Here is a 16033-nt window from a genome sequence, read left to right on the forward strand (position 1 = left end):
TTGACAACAAAGAGGAGTGTGGAGAGGAGGAGGTGCCCAGTGTGGCGTCTCAGGCTCACAGAGACGTCAGTCAGTGGACTCTGGGAGGTGGATTTAGGGCAGCGTGTCTGTACGGGGACAGGCTGTCTGTCTGACTGATTGACTGACTGCATTTCCTGCCTGCCTGGTCAGCAGGTCTCAGCCTGAAACGTCGCACGCTAAGTAATTGGTCCTGCTCCATTGGTTGATAAATGCCTCCCTCACCGCTCTCCCCTCGGGCCCTGCTGGCTCACCAAGGCTCTAAGATTCCCCCCCTCCTCCTCCTCACACTCTGCACCCCCACTTCAGCCATTACCCTGACTGAGGAAACCTGCTAACCTGCCCACGTTTACAGATTCCAGAGCAGGTATTATGATGTGCACTGTGGCCTCTCGTGTCAGGAAACAGGAGAAGTGTTGCTGAGGCTGGGAGCAAACCAGGTTTAATCAATTTTCAATTTTCTCTTTGTCTTCTCACATGTGTTTTCCTATTCTTCCCCCCTTTCTCCTCTTCCTTTATTCCTGCTTCCTCTCCTTTCCCCGTTTTTATTCCCTCCTTCCCTTTGGTTTCTATTCTTCTCCTTTCCTCTTGTTTTTTTTCCACTCTACTCACCTAATTTCTTGATCCCTTCTCTCCTTCATCTTTAATTTCCTCTCCTTGTTTCCATGCTTCTTTTTGCTTCGTTCCTTTACTCTCTTTTTCTTCTTCCTTCTTTTCTTTCCTCCCATTTTCCTTGTCACGTCCTTTATTTCTCTCTCTCTTCTCATATTTTCATGTCTCTTATAATTTCCTCAGTGTGTAAATTGTCTTCCCTCTTCCCCAACCTCTGTCCCATTTCCTTTTCTTTTTTTCCTTCCCTGTTTCCTTTCGTGCCTATTTTAATTTTACTCCTCTGCTCTCTTTGTAATTTCCAGCCATCTTTTCATTTCTCTAGTCTCTTTTCCTTTCTTTTGCTAATCTCTCTCCTCCTCTGCCAGGCTCGTGTCCCGTATATCCATCCATCCGCGCCCCCGAGGACAAATCGCGTACCACTGCACCCCTCCCAGCTGTCTCCTCAGTGAGTGTGTGTGTATGTGTGTGTGTCTCGTTTAAGAGTGTTGGGCGAGAGAGAGGGAGAGAGGGAGGAAGAGTGGAGCAGCGGGGACGGAGCGGTGGAGCGCAGAAGCGAGGACACTTATCCCTCGGTCTTTCACACTAACTCATGATACTATGCTCGTTGCCTTGGGTGCGTGTGGGCACTAGAGCAGAACAAGGTAGGAGACATTTCCTTTACAGTTGTGTTGTATTTGTGTACAGTGTGCGCGCCGTTTGCGCTTCAGGGTTGTGCGCACTTGCTCATGTGCGCCTGCATTCCGGGAAACACTGGCTGCTGATTCTGGCCGTGTGCGACCATGTGGAGCTGCTTTGTTGTGTCAGTAACTAGGTTATTGGCAGAGTGTGTCTGATTGGAAGCCTGGGCTCTGTGTCATAAGCCATGTTTGTTTGTCTGTTCGTGAAGGCGTGTCGCGTGGCACATGATATTTGGATTCATTTTAATATATTTACAAACTGCGCTCGAGATGATCGGGATCACGTTTCCCCGTCCACTCCTGAAGCTGTGTCCTGCATTTCCCTGAACTTCTTTAAGAGCGTGAGTGAAATACTAAGGATGCTGCGGTGCTTCTGTGCGCTGCGCGCGGAGGCGCCTCTCGGTTTGATGAGCGTTAATTGCGCCGGAGTAAGTGAGTCGGTGCAGTGTGGAGGGATCAACTACTCTGACATGCAGGTTGTTGGCTACTTTGCTCGAGAAAAAAGTTGGTCGCAAATTTTCTGACCCCGCTTTTAATAAAATCGCATTTCGGACGTGACACAAACAGATGAGACTGTCACTTCTTACTGTCCTGCTGATGTCCATGAAAGACAGCGAGTAGTAGTAAATGGTCCTGCACCTCTTGGCTGCAGCGACCAGGGGAAAGTGAGCGGCAACAAACACGGAGACTCCTGGTTGCACTTCCAAAATAAAGCCACGTTGTTGCACATATTTTTCGTGTACTTTGAAAATGCATGAGCTATGCTGCTTCTGTCCAGACTCCTTAAAGTGGTGAACTAAAGATTAGAGGGAATTCAACGTGTAAAAAAATGGACACAGTGGAACTGTGCTGCAGCTTCCCGGTGTGAATGTGTGCAAATCGATCATGACTTCATGGTGTCTCAGTGAAAACTACCGTAAATTCACATTAAAAACCTTTTAGTCTTATATTCTGTTAGATCATTATTGCACATCATTTTCTCCATATTTCTGTCAAAACTCCAAACGTGTGATGTTTCAGGGAAACACAGTGGTTACATGCAGCATGTGGGCTACATCTACCTCAGTGTTTGACATTATACGTAGGAATTAAAAAAACAAACAACATGCTTTTATCTTGGAAAGCTCTTTTGCCACCTTCCGGCTTCCTCCTGTCTTTTTCTGTCAGTCTTGACGCAGCACAGTGATCAGAGCAGAGCGTCTGTGCTGGTTACGGTGGTTGTTTGATGTGTCTCCACCTTAACGTCCGATTCCTGTCTATTATTCTGAAATCACTTTATCCCCCAGATCTAATGTTAAAACTCGGCATTTTGCAGGCAGCGTTCATACATGTTGCGTAAGAAGTGTGCGCCCCAAACGTGCAGGAGGAATTGGAGAATATTACGCAAAGCAGCCGTTTGCACGGGTTTAATGTGTATTTAAATGCAGGCACTGATTATATGGGACCTTATTTGACAAAATCAGATCTGATTACTGAAATAATAAGAAGATAACATATACGTGCAGTGATCAGAGATCATCTGATAAATCTCAGCCTGTATGGTGTGTATCACCACAATCCCCCCCCCCATGATTTCAGCTTTAGTTGTGTGAGGCAGATTATAGATGCCAAATAGTTCCTGCATTCAGTCTGAAGTCTGGCAGTAGTTTTGATGAAGGAGTTGGTCAGAACAGGCTGGCTGCAGGATGTGAGGAGAAAGAAGGGAATGGGGGATCCTCCTCCTGTGCACAGGCTGCAGCGGGTCTTCCCTGGGCTTTTCCTCTCTCTCTCTCTCTCTCTCTCTCTCTCTCTCTCTCTCTCTCTCTCTCTCGCTCTGTCTCTGCAGCTTTTCTGGGGCTTCCCTTGTTTTCCCTGCACCAGCCTCCAGCCCAGCCCTTCCTCCATCCATCTCTCTGTCTATAAGGCCGTCCGGCTCCCCTCCCTGCATTGATTTTAGAAGGAAAGAGGCTGTAGGATACAGACGCAGTGGCAAGAAACAGCAGAGAGTGTGCTGTGTTCAGAAACATAGACATGTAACGGGTAGACGGTGCCATGAAGTGCCCGAAGGAGAAACCAGACGTGTCATTTGTCCCTGAGGAAATGTATGATAATTAGAGTCATGTTTCATCAGTTTAGCCGCCTTAATTCAGGGTGCAGCGTCTTCCTTTTCCTGTGTGGCTCCTCAGGCCTCAGTTTAACACAGGAGCGATGAGGTTTTTACATTTCTGACCGTTTTAAGTTTGATATTTGCCACAACTCCACCGACATGTTTAGTGTCGAAAACAACACCCAAGTGCTGCTTCACCCGTTATGTTGGCTGATGGATTATTCATTAATGCCCCTCCTTCTCTCTGCCTCTCCTCCATTATCTCCTGTTCAATCCTGCTTCCTCCCTGCTTCTGCCTCCTCTCCTCCCTACTCTCTCAGCATCTCCTCCCATCCTCACATGCTCTACATTTCTCCTCTCTCTCTCTGCGCTGGATTAAATTTCACAACTACACTATAAGGCATTTAGCTGATTCTCTTATCTGGAGCCACGTACACATACACTGTGCTCCCCTGGTTTCTACTTCTTTTAACCTTCGTTTGCCCAGGGGGTGTTGTGCTGCTCTTTCATCACCGCCTCATCTCGCACTCGTGCATTTACAAATCACACTTGGGAAAAGCTCTGGCACAACCTCAGTTCTCTGTGCTGAGCTCTGATGAAGCAGTGCCGTGTTACGTAACATTATACTTTCTAAGGCGGCTGCAGGACTTTGATAGAATGACAACATTGTGGTTCCGCACGTGTGGTTTGGCCGAAAACATTCAGCACGGTTGTTCTGAACACACGAGGAAACAGGGTGTGTAAAGATTAGCTAAACTAATGCAGTGTGTAAAAAAACTACATACCTGTGCATCCTTTCAAAGTAATACTACACGTGTACATTTGTAATGTTGTACTGATTCCGTGCAGTTTCTGATGGTTATAATGCAAATTCTCCTCCCTGTGATTGTTTTGGAGTGGAAAAAAGGTACGTTGCAGTTATTTCCCCAAACTGCTGAAGGACCTTTAAACCTTGACCACAATATTTTTAGTAATGAGAACTAAAAACGGCACGTTGGTGCAGTGGTTGATGCTGCCGTTGTCCTTCCAAGGTGGCGCTGGTTGAGAAATACCCAACTAGAGTTTAGCTTGATAAAACTACATCACTATTGGTTAGTAACTCATATTTTATTGGTTAGTAAATCAATCGTGTGACAATCTGTGAAGAACTCCACATTTCCATTGTATTAGTCATTGTACTGCAGAGCTACTTCCTGCTTCAGCGACAGCCCACTTTTCATGTTGCAAGGGAAAATTAGTACTTTGTAGAGTCACTGTGATCCATTTTGTCAATAACTTTATTTTTATTTTGATTATTGGGATTTTTAGATATTTCATTGGAACCAACCAGTGGGTCAGGATAGGAAGTGGGACAATGCACAAGAAGAAAACAACAACAATGGCTTTGAGCATAATTCATATACTGTAAAAAAGATGAGGACACTTTCATCTCAGGTACTTTTGAACTTGGAATTTTGAGAAAAGTATTTATTTATTTTTTTCCATGTTGAATTTGGATTATTTTTGCACTAAGGTGTCATTGTAAAAGCTGCTAATGTTAAAAGCAAAAATGACCTGTAAAAACATTTTACAACAACAAATTTTTTGTGAACTATTGACAACTAATTACTGGCAAAGTTAGTTGCCAGGTAATTTCTGTAATTTAATAGAATACAGGATAAAAACTAAATAACACCAGACTACAATTAATTAGTGTGATCTGTGTGAAAACAATGTCCCCAACATTGTTGATGGGAAAATCTATGGCATCTATTGGTATTAGTTTCCATTAAATAGAATTCTTTCAATATCGCACTGTTGCTTACAGATGTAAGACACCCGAGAAAGTCCCTTTGGACATTAGCATGCAGTACAGCATTTAGCAGCATCTTCTAATGCCGTAGAAAAACAATGAATAAAGAAAATAATCACTCACAATGTGGATTTTGCTTAATCGTGTTGAACAGGGGTTTTCCTCCGACCATCCCTGAACTACCCACAGCTGATCACCTGGGTCGTCCCGATGCTGGAGGAGGAGGGTTCTGTGGGGGAAGACAAAGTGAATTGGTCCACTGATGTAGACCTTCTTTTAACCACAGTTTCCTAACCAAAGAAAATAAACCAAATACGAATTTTGGAAGAATTTAGTTCAGAGGACTTAAAGCCACGTTGAGTAACTTTCTAAAAATGTTTTTCATGCTCCAAAGATGCTGTTGATGCCTCCTGCCAAGTCAGACCCATTGAACAGCACTGGCAGCAGTGAAAAAACATTTGCTTCTAAAGGTGTTTGACCGTAGTTCGCCCTCTTAAGCAGCCAGAGAATCAAATCATTTCTACTATTTATTGTATTTGAAGAATGACCCACATGTGAAGGTGTGTGCGGAGCCAAGCGGAGCAGATAGAAGAAGAGCACAGCAGAGCAGGCAGAGAGAGAAGGCTGCATGGACGAGTGTGGATTGATTGAAGAAAATCTTAAAAGTAAATGAAAGAAATCTGCAGCAAAAGCTCTGTAATCTGAGTGGAGGTTTGAAGACTGCAGATTAGTAGAAGCAGAGACTTTATTGAAGTATTTGTGGGCGTGAAACCATTCAAACATGCAGAAAACACAAAGAATATCACGTCAAATAGGCAACGAAGCACTGACCTCCTTTATTATAGTAACCATCCCTCCTTCTTCTTTGGTTTCACCACATCACCTCAACCTTCCCCCTGACTCCCATCTCCTCCTCCTCATCCGACTACTCTCCTAGGATACATGCAGAGCTGTTTTTAATTACACAGATGATGTGGCTGATGGCAGGTGGTACGCAGCCTCATAAACAGGACAAAAGGAGTTTGGATTTTATCTGTTCTTGCTTAGGAAGGACAAACACTTACCATTTGGAGAGAGGAGCTGTGGAGCTCTGACACTGGAAATCTGAAAATGTGGGCGTGCTGTGGTGAGAGGCATCACTCACTCGAGTTTAGCTGAAATTGGATCAGTGTTATGTGACACTGGCGAACAGCAAACAAAAGAACAACTAAACGTGCAAACACGCTGATCCCTTTCAGTCCTTAGACCTCCAGCTTCACTGTGCATGAATGGAAACATTAAAAAAATGGGAGGCGAATGGTTGGACTGCTGAAGAGACAGAAAGAGCCTCTGGGTGCTGGATAAGTAGTGGTGGACTTTAGGATGGACGGAGGATCACGAGAACAAAAAGACATCAGAGGAAAACTGCAGCACAAGCAGCTGCTCAGTTCATCTGCTGTCAGATGTGTTGAAACTGCGTGTTACAGTCAAACACACACACACACACACTCAGGCAGTGTTACTGTACGTTCCTTTCAGCTATTGCTCATGTAATTGATTAGCGGCTGCTGCGAGCTGCACTGTGACACTTTGTGTGAAAGACACTTGCGACTCTGCAAGGTTACATAACCAGAGTAGCTGTGTTACATACATACACACTCCCAGCATCCAAGCAGTGTCTCTCTGCCTCCCACTCGCACCTTTGCACCGGTTCAACCCTAACTTCTTAGTGTTACCTCTGCACCGGGCACCGTCTAGCTGTGAGGTGGAGCACACTCCACCACCATAATTATTTGAAAAATGTAATTTTATTATTTGTCATTTTTTTGGCAGGGACAGTGAGCAGATTGCCCCAGAATTAGCTTCGAATGCAACATTTCTCTCAAATACAAAATACACAAATCTCTCCGTTTCCTGTCCTTCTGCACAGATTCACTGTGAAGTTAAAGGGTTTTATATGTTGTTGTCTCTGTTGTCACCTGTGTAAAGCTCAGAGGTCTGACTAAGACTCCACAGGGAGTAAAACTGCTGAAGGAAAGTTTAAAGCTCACAATAGAAGGAGCTGCAGAGCATGTTACGACTTCTCCTTCCACCATCTCTGCTTTGCCACCATCCGTCCATCCTCTTTCTTTCACCTATGGCTTTTTCTCTTCTTGTCCATCTTTTATCTTTGTTTCCCTTTTATCGGCCCAAACTACTGCATGTTTCCTCTTTTCTCCGTTGGTCATTCCTCAAGTTTCAGCCATTCACTCTTTCATTCCTTTCTCTTTTTTCTCTTTAATACATCCACTCCTGCTTCTTCACTTTCTTCTCCTCCCCATTTCTCTTTATCCCTTCTCCTTTTCTTGCATCTCACCTGTCTCTCCTGCGTTTTCACTCACTCACTCACTTTTTATCAGCTCATATTTTATCCATTCATTCACTTTTCTTCTCATTCCGCTAATCATTTTTAATGGGATTATTCATCAGTATCCACGATTCTCCATCTGTTTATCTTTTTCATTTTTGTTCTTTTAATTTAATAAGATTCTTCTCCTCTGTGCACAAATTGCTTTCCGTCCGTGCTTACTTTCTGTAGGTTATTTCCTGTTCCACGGCTGAAATTCTGTTCCCACACTCAACTCCTCCACCTGTCAGTGCTATCTGTCATCTGAGGGTGCAGTCATAAGTGCTGGTGCAGTGTGGAGGACACTGCAGTGCTCTTGTGTAGGCAGGTGTAGGCTGAATTTGCTCTGAGTGGACTGGAGATTTTGGGTCTATATACCAAACTGCATGACAAACAATTCAGTAAATGTCAGGATATTTTTCGAAAAGTTAGAAATGTCAACCTGATATTGATGTAAAGTGCAGAAGGATTTATTACCTGTAAATCCACCTGTCAGTGAATTATTCCATCTGGACCTTCAATAGGAAAAACAATTTGTTTTAGATAAAATTCCTGCATTGTAGCAGAAAATCTAAAGCAAGACTCAAAAATGCAACATAAGACAAATTAAGAAATTAGATTGTCTTGGTGATGGTGCAGCATTTGGGATCACAGCGATGGTGACAGTAGGAAATGCGAAGCCATGTCACGAGGAATGTTCTGCCATAGTCGGAGCATCCGAGGGGAACGATGTGAACATGGGAACTACAAGAAAAGTCCCTGCCAGGGACAAAAATGACATGACCTTAGTTCAACTCCGCTCCAGATTCTCATGTGTGGGTGTTTGGGCAACAATGGTCAGAGGAGGCTCAAGGTTTATTTTAAAGGTTAAAAAACATGTCATACGTGAAGTGACTGTTACCGTTTTCACAATTTCTCAAGAACAACGTTTTTCTCTGCCTCTAACCAAGATCTCAACACAACCATAAAAAGTTTAATGTTCTGCAAGATGGGATATTTTGGTGGAAATATTACATTTTACTGATGTGTTCACCATCAACGTATTCACAACTTGCCTACTACTATGTTAAATGTCATAGTTATCTTCATAGCTTCATCATGTTAATTTAGAAAACCGATTCCAGTTGCAAATATATTCTCCACAAAAATGGAATTTGCAGTTTAGTTGTGTAGAAATGTCATTTTAAGAGACAGAGTTGATGGTCAGTTTGGAATAAAATGTTAAAACGAGGTGATGATGATCGTGCAATGAAATTACAGTGTGGCCTAAATATTGTAATGATAAAACTTTTAAACAGGGAAATGACTAAAAGTTAATTTAAACTCTAATACATTCAGTGTTATTGACCCACTGGCACATTTCAGGCTTAATATTATAACAAAAAAGTTTTCGTCTTGTACCCAGAGGCTTTAATATAGTTTGTTCCTGTTTCAAAAAATACTTTTAATGTCTTAATGTGTTTTTAGGTTTAAATCCACTAGGGATCCAGGAATCTCCCACTCATCCTCTGTGACTGACACATCCAATGTCTGCTTAGTCATCCTTCACTCCTCCGCCCTGTCCTTTGTCTTTCCCACGTCATCCACCCTGTTCCTAACCCCCCACCTCGACTTTACCTCGGCGTGTGAGTGACAGGCAGTAAGTGCGTCCACTCATGCATTTCTTCTCCATCCTCAGGGATCAAGAGAAGGAAAGAGAGAGTTATTAATGGTTAGTGATGTCATATGGCACCGTGCGACCTCAGTCTGACTGATGCTCTTTCTGCAGCCGTTAATGAACAGATCTGAGTGTTAAGCATCTGTGAGGGATGTTAGGGTGACGCTCAGGTCCACTGTTACAGTCGAGCATATGTCCTACATCTTGTTCATGTTCATGCCAAGACAGTCCTGCACATCTTAGTGGCACGTTAACCGAATAATTCTCGGATCATGTTACTGTCGGTCACGACAGGCTAAATAACAAACACCAACATTAAAACCTTCTTGTGACAAACGCATGCACCAGCCCAACGTCTACACTCTCACCTTCTGCACACAAAGGTCAAACGACTTCGACACAAAGCCCCAGAATCACACGTACTGTGAATTTCCACCTAACCATGACCTTGATGCCTTTTCTGGTGCTAGATTTTACCAATGAGACATGTCTCTGTCTTTTGTGGCACCTTAGGACCGAGAGCAGTGCATTTACACCAGTAAGGTATTTTCTATTTGATTCAGGGACAGAAGCAAAGACTGAAAATATCTAAACACAGAGGACAGTCTCCAAGCGCCTCGTATCACACTTCTTGTCAGCCGTGACCCTTCTCTATATGGAAAGTGCAGCATCAGACCAGCTAAGGGGGGCTGTGGTGCAGGACCCAGTGCATGGACATGTTCACAAGCTTGACAGGATCATGTGAGACGGACACTGAGGAAGTGTTTGGAACACACAGTGCTCGAATCATTTGGGCTGCAGTGTTCACAGGAACTGCCTGAATTCAAGCTGTTTGAATCAGTGATGTGAGGACACAGGCAGCGTGAGCTTGAAAGTCCAAAATACCTGTTATAAAAAAGACACTGATCCCTTTACGGATGTGCATGAAAGCGAACTGTAACAAGCATGAATGCATGTGGTACATTTTTCCCCGGTGATTGCTGAGTCACCTTTGGTGTTTGAGTGGCTCTCATCCCTCTCATGTGCACGTACACACACACAGTGCACGTGTTGGACAGCACACACTCCCCGTTCGTGTTCAGCAGATTGCTGTGCTCATTTTTTACACATGGGAGACACAGCTCCCGCTAAGATGGCTGTCATGCCCACATACCCTAACAACAACACACACGCATGCACGGAGACGCAGCCCCCCACTGGTCCACCCACGTCCACTCGTTGGTGCGAGTCCAGGAACTGTGCCACCAGCTGTCCCCCTGTTGGCTGTTGTCCTGATGTAGGAGCTGTGTGTGTACATGTATGTGGACAAAGTTTAGTTCGGTCCTGTCGGGTGGACACGTAGCCGGGCCTCCCACCTTCAAAGGGCTGTTTGAGGTTTACGATGGTTTTAGTTGTTGTTTTGGGGGTAAAGGGTTAGGGAGCGTCCTCACATCTATTGTACGACCAGCGTGTGTGTCTCGCCCACTCTTTCTCACATCCACATCCTGAGACTGAAGCTCAGCCTCTCATCCGGCGGCTGCTGATTTAACACCCTGCGTCATCACTGTTACATAAAACACATGAAGACCCACAATTAGAGAAGAAACCAAAAAACGGCCGTTACTGTATGTGGAAGGATTTGAAGATTCAGTCAATTCTGTAGATTCTGTAATTTTTACCCCTTGTACACATTGTGTGCGAGTCCCTCCGAAATCTCATGTGTGTGAGATGTAAATGCAACCAGAAAGTCTTTTCCATAAACATAACAGGTATATGTTGACACTTATTGTTGATACTCAACATATGACTAAATGTTCCCAGCAAACTTTTGTTTATCCTCCAAAATGAAATGTGTGATGTTGCTCCACCAACACACAGGTGGTCTCAGTGTTAGAAGCTGTCAAAAAGCCCACGGTTGTGTCAGACTCTCACAGCACTTGGTTAATGTTAGAGGAAGATAGAGTCCGAGGGACTAAACAAGCGTGGGAATTTTGACAAAACAAATTGATTTATTTCTCAAAAAATAAGAAAAGAACGTTACAAAATCTTGGGCCAATAAAATGGGGGTCAACAAAACCAACTGAATTTCACAGCACTGTCTCTACGTAAACATACTAACCCAGACCAACATATTAATGGTTGATCGGTCCATCCAAGACACACGGGGGGTAACCGAAGGACCAAAACTCAATATCAACTTACATAAAGAAGCAAAATATGACAATAAATCTAACAGATGCAAATAATTAATTTATTATCCAAAATAACTTTATCAAATAACAGAACGTACCTAAAAAAATCAAAAATCCTAAAGCCTCAGCTACAGTTCATTGTCCCTCCAGCAGCAGAATATCACAGAAGCACATTACAAATGATTATTATACTCAAGCAAAAACAATTAAACTGAAGTGTGACTGTACAGAAGTTACTTATCATATAAACTGAATTTACAAGAAAGGAATTACTTCTTATTTAATATACTGTCAAATAATATAATGCGCTCAAAATAAACTATGTTAGAAGGCAAAGTGAGCAGTGCAGGGTGGTTACTGACATTTAACGCCGCTGTACGGCAGCAGGAGCGACCATCACAAGTCACTTCACACACATGTTCATTAACCTTAAAAAACCAAACCTTAACCAAAGTGTTTCTGCGGGTGAAGCCACACATGGGACTCGGTCTGTCAAATGACAACCCTTCATTTTACACGCAAGATTTAGCTAAAATCTAAAAGTCATTTTTGTGCTGTTACTGTTGTTTTTACTCCTATAACATGATCCATGTCAAGCAAACTAAGTCCAGTGGCTGATTTTAGATGTTACATTACATATAGTTAACTGTCCTCCCATTATAGACACAAGCTGCAGTAGTTTGTTTGCACAGATTGAGCCTGATTTGTATTTGATTTTAGTTTGTTTTCTGTAGGTGGTTTCAGACATTGATTATTTTAGTGCAGAGAGCTTCTTGCAGTTTTTTCTTTTTTTTCACAACATCCCCGGATTTGAAAGTTTGATATAAAGTTCTCTGAAATATTTTTGAATGAAGTTGCATTGATTCATTGAGTTGCTATTTCTTCAAGGAACTGACTAAACATCAGACCTCGTTTTCCTCTCAGTGTAAGTAGAGTCGGGCCATTCTCAGATTCTCAGCTGGCGTAGAAAATGTGTCACACACATATTTAAGTGTACTCAGACACACACTGTGATTGGTTATTGATTTCTAAAGTCAGGCCTCTTCCACAGTGACACACACACACAGATCTCATCAAATCCTGTCATCGTCTCATTATATTGGTAATGTTCTCTCTGATGTCTGAATGTGTCTCCTCGATGTTTTCCTGTTGTATTATATATATATATATATATATATATATATATACACATACATATGTGTTTGTGTGGTTGGTTCATTGGCTTTGTACATTGATATTCCACAGTTTAACAGCAGCAGCAGTTAGTTTCAGTTAATTGAAAAATCCCAGTATTGGTTCCTGCAAGATGCTGCTCTCAAACAATGTGGTCTGATGCTGAGGAGGATATTTGCTTCTGAGGAAATGTGTGTTTGTTTTACTATGAGACCTGCTTTTACCTGGTGATTTCCCCTCACTATAATATAATTGCACTAGTGAGGGAAAGTAAAAGTACCAATACCACAGTGTGGAGGCAGCAGTGCTAACCACTCCACTCGGCAGTAAACATTTCCACATCAAGGAGGGTACCCTCGCTGCCACGTGTATTCCAACCTGGCAGGCATGGTGGACTTTGTCAGCCACCAACTGCAGAACTCTGGACAACTTCATGAGATCTCCCAAAAGATCTCACAGAAGTTAATCGTTTGGTTTTTTTTAAACCTTAGTTTGTTTCTCTCTTGTCCTGATCAGCTTTTGCGAAATCTCTCAGGAGTTTTCTTTTCTGGACTCCGTATACTTCGGATGTGCATCTAAACCCGGCATTATTGGACTTTGGACAGAGGCTCTGCGAATACGATCGTCCGGTTTATAAAGGCCCGGAAACATTCTTTTACGTGAGAAAATGACCCAGTGAACTGACCTCACTGACTCTTGTGGCAGGAGACCATGTTGTTTTCAGATGGAGGTCAGAGATGGGGTCAGTCACAGTGACTGGAGGCTGTTCACTTACTGTGGGGTCTTAACTCACACACAAACTGTAGTCATGTTCCCCACACACACATAAAATGATCAGGCTCATATGGAGAATGATAAATATAAAATGACACCTGCCCATCAAATGCTTCTCCTCCACACACTCACACACACATTGGTAAAGCGTTTTCTCTGTCTCTCTGTTTTGTTCTGCCTGTTGTCTTGTGACCCCTGTCTGCACCAGTGTCTGTCTGCACTTCCTGATAACATTTAGTTGTTCTGGGTCCTGTAGTGTCCTCTTTTAGTAACACTTTCACACTGAAGACTCAACTTTCAATCAACTCCATTGTCACTCTGTTGGCACACAAATAAGTACTGGATAGGAGGTGATAAGTTGGTTCATAAAGTCATATTTGAAGCAGAAAGGCCAGCTTTTGTTGGATTTAGCCTCTTACATATGAGCATTGGCTCTTTTGTCCATTTTACTTCAGTGTAGATGACAAGCTTAGTTTTTGTATTGTTTTTTTGTTGAGCCAAGCTACATTCTTCCCTGTTTTATACTTTATAGACTAGATGATTAACCAGATTATGAATAAGCATCATTAGCTGCAGCCTTAATGTGGCACCATGTTTTATTAGCCTTCAACTTTTGGAGGGAGATGGAATTTCATCCTGCTAATTTGCTCCAGAGCAAAATCTCAAGCAGTTTTTTCCGTCCCCCTGTGTCACTCTGAAGGTGAGTCCTTAAAGTCAGGTGATGTCACTTAAAGGATGGATCAGACTGGATCACTGTGTATCAGTCCAGTATCAGCTCTCAATGGCCTAAAACATGTATCTCCAAAATGTCAGCTTCACATGGATTAGGGACAGACAGCACTGCAGCTACAGGCAAGTTTAAATAAGTCTAAATGGACAACACGCTTGGCAACATCAAGAAAGTGTAAATAGCCCGTGAAAGGAAAAGTACTGAAAATACCAACAGGTGATGGCCCTTCTCCACCAGCCTCTGAGGTGAGAATGGTCTGATGGCTGTGGTGAGAGGAAAACAAACTTGTGAAGAGTCTGGTGCTGACATGCTGACATTTACAGCAGTGTAACAGATAATACACAGCATTTTCCTTATTTACCTTAAGTTCCTTTATGCAGTAACTCATTACATTTAGAAACATGTCTTTACAGTATGTTATGCATTTTAGAGTCAGACTCAGACGCTGACAGATTAAAAAAATGCCTACGTCTGAACCCCTGTCGATAAATCAAAGCCTTTGAAGATGTTTTGAAGGCAGCTTGTACCCGAGTGTGTCTTAGAGGACATGCTGACACGGTCCACGTTGGACTCCCCCTGCTGTTGGAAAGCATTCAGAACAGCTGAATTCAATCGATGGGGAGCTGAGCTGTCAGCGGGGAGCCTGAGCTCGGGAGCAGGTCCCTGGGTTAAGAAATGAGGCTGTTTAAGCTCTGTGAGCAGGACACATGACGGGAAGCCTGTGTAGTAGTGGACTGACCTGTCAAGAAACAGTGTGTAATAAGGAATATACTTTCTGACTTTAATTTAAAAAAATATCCCTCCAATTACTGGCTGCACGGTTCTTTATGTTTAATAGCACATTATACAAATGAGTCTCTGGAGACTTAACGTACATCACACAGTTAACTCGCCTATTATGTGGAATCAAAAATATACAGAAATAACTGGGTTCCAGCGTTGAACCCCAGCGTTGTCTCTCTCTGCAGTTACTAAGCGGAGTTTTTCATCAGGTTTGTTTTATGTGATCGAAATTCTGCTACAACCATCTAAACCGAAAGTCAGTGCCCTTTTTTATTGCTATAGACAGACATGGCGTCACACTTATTTCTGGGAGCTTGAGAAAAAGGTCAGCTGGTCACGGCTGGCGTGTGGAAGGCAACAACATCTATGTCTTCATTTCGAAGGCCTCGCTTTCTAAGCTGCCAAGATATTTCATGTCCTAAATTGAGTTCGGAGCTCATAATGGCACCAGATCGTGGGAGAAAACGGCAACACAACTCGCAGTTAGAGACACTTGTTCCTGTGAGGACACTTCACTCTTCTGACTGATTGAACTGTCTTGGTCTTGTGTGTTGGACACTGCATGTAGCCAACACAGCTGAATGTGAATCAATCAATCAATCAATCAATCAATCAATCAATCAAAAACAGGACTCATGACTTATTAGGAAATACCTTTGTCTTGCGGAATCAAATACGCATAAAGATGTGGTCGATGTTCTTCAGAAGGTTAATGAATTGGTGCAGCTGTGGAGGTGCAGCCCCAAACACGTCAGCTGCAGGTGAAATTTTGTTAAAAGCGAACTTTTGTTGAAATGCCAACGATGCTTTTAACCATTAAAATGTTAATCAACCAGCACTTACTTATGGCCAGGAAATCTTAACCTTCACATAATCAAATCTGGATTAATCTGTGTTCATTTGTGTAGCAAATTAAAGGTCGGAGAGCTGCACAAAAATGCTGACCATCTTTTAACGCAGTGATTTGTGTTTCTGTAGCACATTTATGTATTTAGTTGTGTTTTCTGTATTTGCAATGACTTTTTTCGAAACACTGCAGCAGTGGTGTCAAATCAGTGAAGGGGTTTTATTCATTTGCTTGTGTTTTGTCTTTTTGCATCCGGGCAGCTGCTATCAGGTTCTTTATGAGGCCTGATCGAAGCCTTTATGTCTGTCGTGCAGCTGAAGCTGATGTTTTTCTCACAAAATGTCAGTG

General features: G+C 42.9%; 1 protein-coding gene across 7 annotated transcripts in view; it reads left to right on the plus strand.

The window, feature by feature from the left end:
* The first annotated feature begins 325 nt into the window (after nt 1-325).
* Nucleotides 326-16033, plus strand: part of slc8a2b (solute carrier family 8 member 2b) — a 129479-nt gene continuing 113771 nt past the window's right edge. For 5 of the 7 annotated variants that reach the window (XM_067506854.1, XM_067506852.1, XM_067506858.1 and 2 more), the window contains exons 1-2: nt 327-458; nt 996-1271. The gene's annotated coding sequence lies outside the window, so the exon portion shown is untranslated. Of the gene's footprint in view, nt 459-995; nt 1272-16033 lie in introns of all 7 variants that reach the window. The other 2 variants (XM_067506860.1, XM_067506859.1) reach the window with 2 other exon arrangements.

The sequence above is a fragment of the Channa argus genome, chromosome 6, assembly GCF_033026475.1.
Source record: "Channa argus isolate prfri chromosome 6, Channa argus male v1.0, whole genome shotgun sequence".
Classification (NCBI taxonomy): domain Eukaryota; kingdom Metazoa; phylum Chordata; class Actinopteri; order Anabantiformes; family Channidae; genus Channa; species Channa argus.